The sequence below is a fragment of the Papio anubis genome, chromosome 6 (assembly GCF_008728515.1).
Source record: "Papio anubis isolate 15944 chromosome 6, Panubis1.0, whole genome shotgun sequence".
NCBI classification, from domain to species: domain Eukaryota; kingdom Metazoa; phylum Chordata; class Mammalia; order Primates; family Cercopithecidae; genus Papio; species Papio anubis.
Window position 1 is genome coordinate 150,772,997 of NC_044981.1, and position 3,228 is coordinate 150,776,224.

Consider the following 3,228-nt stretch of genomic DNA (forward strand, 5'->3'; position numbering starts at 1 on the left):
CCTTCCACAATGGAGGCCAGTTTCGGCCAAAGACACAGAAGGTCTCTGTAAAGGGGCTTTCTTCCTCACCTCACATCCTCAAAAGCAAAGCTCGATGAGAAGGAACCCACTGAAATCCACCGGACATTGAAGTCTTATCAGTAATCTTTATAACTGATGCACTCAGCAAAATCCGGACACTGAGATCTCTTCAGCCCAGTTTCTTCAGCCAAACACTCTCAAGGGAAAGAAGTGAAGGGGAAAATGTATAGAAATTTCAGCCAACAGCAATGTTTGTATCTTATTTGGATTTCAATTCAAACGTACACATTGGATAAACAATGTGTAAGGCAATTTAGGAAATGTGAACACTTGGATGTTTGGTATTATTAAGAAACTATATTTTTAGATGTGATAATGATACTTTGGTTATTTTTAAAGGATTTGGTTCTCTAAGAGATACATGCGGTAAATATGTATAGATGAAATGATACGGGAACCCCTCAGAAGGCGGCGGGGAAGACGGTGAAGGCTGCAGCCCGCCGACCCATCCGGGCTCTAATCCGCTGTCTCCGGGTCCCCAGGCGCCCAGACTATGGACCTCTGCCCCGCGGTGTACGACGCCGCCCGCGACGGTAAGCTGCAGCTGCTCCAGAAGCTGTTCACCGGCCGGAGTCCGGAAGAGCTGGACAAGCTGACAGGCCACGTGGCCAGCGCGGGGGGCGCCGCTGCTCATCCACCTGCTCTACTTGTTGGAGAAAGTGGAGTGCACCCCCAGCACGCTTCGGCCACCTGGACGCGGTAGGACACCGGGTGAACCGGTGCAGCGCCAGGGTGGAGGCTGGTGGCTAGGGGCACTTAGCCGCCTCTAAGTGCCGCCTCTGCCGCCGGCCATCTGGACGTGGTGCGGAGCCTGCTGCGCCACAGGGCCCCGGCGAACCGCACCAAGCGCACCAACTCCAAGCCCCTGAGCGCCGCCTGCTTCCATGGCCACTGGCGAGAACCAGACTCACCCGGAGGTGACCAACCGTCCCTGTCACATGTGCCTCATGGTCTCTTGCTACAAGGGCCACCGAGAGATCGCCCGCTACCTGCTGGAGCAGTGCGCCCAAGTGAACCGGCACAGAGCCAGTGGCAACACTACCCTACAAGACTGAGCCGCGTCCAGCAGGTGCCAGACCCGCATGCGATGGGATGGCCTCCGCAGGACCCCGCTGCTGGCGCCAGCGTGACGGGCCGCACTAACCTAGTGGAGTGCCTCATCCAGGAGCAGCCCAGCCAGGAGCAGGACGCGGGGAGAGAGGCCCAACCAGGGCTACCCCAAGAAGACCCTCCACCAACCCGGGGTGCGTGCGGCCTCAGGGACTCCATGCTGCAGCTCCTCCGCGGAGGAACCACTGAACGGGGAATCACGAAAGCTGCTGTCCCACTAGCCCGGAAGCTGTCGTGGAAACCTTGGGATTTCTGGGAGCCACGTATTTGGAAAAGAAGCAAGATCTGCTTGGGATCCTTAAACACTGGAGACGAGCCATGGAGTCACCTGCCCAAACCAGAACCCCAGAAGCTGGTCTTGGCCTATAGCTATTCCAGGGAGGTCCACACCACCGAGGAGTTGGAAGCACTGGTAAGCCACCGGGATGAGATGCGCATACAGGCCCTGTTCATCTGTTAGCGAATCCTCGGAGCCTCTCACCCCTACACTTCTCGTTACATCCGTTGCTGGGGCAAGGTGTGGACGAACTGAGGCAATTTCCAACGCTGCATCCGCTTGCAGAAGTGGGACCTGGACGTGCAGCAGGTCAGCCAGCCTCTGAGCCCCATGACCGCCAGCAGCTTGCTCTCCTTCGTGGAACTCTACTTACATGCTGCAGGACCGGGTGGCCAAAGGCAGCTTGGGCATACAAATCGGCTTTACAGACCTCGTTGGGGTTCTCACGGAAGGGGTCTGGCAAATGGAATGTTTCCCGGACACAAGGAGCTGCAGCTGCCCAAGGAGCCTGAAGACGCGGCCCAGTTCACCAAGGCACTGGACATCATCCTCCACCTGCTCTATCTGTTGGAGAAAGTGGAGTGCACCCCTAGCCAGGAGCACCTGAAGCACCAGACCATCTACCACCTGCTCAAGTGTGCGCCCAGAGGCAAGAACGGCTTCACCCCTCTGCACATGGCTGTGGTCAAGGACACCACAAATGTGTACCACAAATGGAGGCAGATTCACTGCCCTGCACGCGGTCAAAGTGCTGCTCAACTGCGGGCCGACTCAGAGAGCAGGTCCTTTTACAACAACACCCCGCTGCACATGGCAGCCCAGAACAACTGCCTGGCAATCATGAACCCCCTGATCCAAGCAGGGGCCCACACAGATGCCACCACAACGCCTTCAGGAAGATGGCCTATGAGCTGCTGGAGGACAAGCTGCTGGCCAGGGGCACCACGCAGCCCTTCAACTACATGACCCGGCAAAGCCTTGCAGCCCGGGCCCTGGACAAGAACAAGATCCCCTACAAGGGCTTCATCCCGGAAGAGCTAGAGGCTTTCATCCAACTGCACTGACCTGCCCCGAGTGTTTGCACCCTCCCCTCTTCCCTCTCCTGCTGAAGGGAGAAATGAAGGCATGTGGTAGATGCCCGTTCTTGCCTCTTTCAGGCACGACTCAGGAGAAGGGCTCTTCTGCCTCCCTCCCCCTTTACCTGCAGACAGAGGGGAAGAGGAGGTAGTGAGCCTTTGGTGCTAGAAGCCTTCGGGTCATGTGCTAGGAGAACTATCTTTCTCTAGGAGCCCACTCACTCATCCTGAGTTGGGAAAAGAAGCAAGAACTTCACATCCTTTCTTTCCGGGTTTTGGAGGCTTTTGCCTTGTTACCTAGAGGAGAAGGGACTGAAGCCATTGCCTTCCTTCCTGATAGAAACACAGGAAGAAGTTGAGAATTGGTTTGCCTTCCCTTGCCCTTGATGTGGCTGGATAACTCCAGCTAACGAATACAGCGTTAGGACTAGGGGCTCCCAAGGTTCGAGTTTGAAGGTCAAGGAGGAAGACCACCTCTCATTTCTTCCAGCATGATCACGCCCTGCTCCTGAGCTGGGGTAGTCATGAGCAGGCAGGCAGGGCTTTGCCCAGGGTGGCCTGCCACTTGCATAGCTTTTGGTTCGTGTGCTGTTCTGTTTATTTAATAAATGGGCAGGTTGGAAGCATTGCACAAAAGTTCTGAAATTTTACTTCCTTTTTTGTTTTGTTGGTGGATTTTTGTTT

The 3,228-nt window shown here is 55.7% G+C and overlaps 1 pseudogene; it reads left to right on the forward strand.

Annotated features, from left to right (window-relative positions):
• Positions 1–328: 328 nt before the first annotated feature.
• On the forward strand, positions 329–3,228 carry LOC100998944 (annotated as a pseudogene).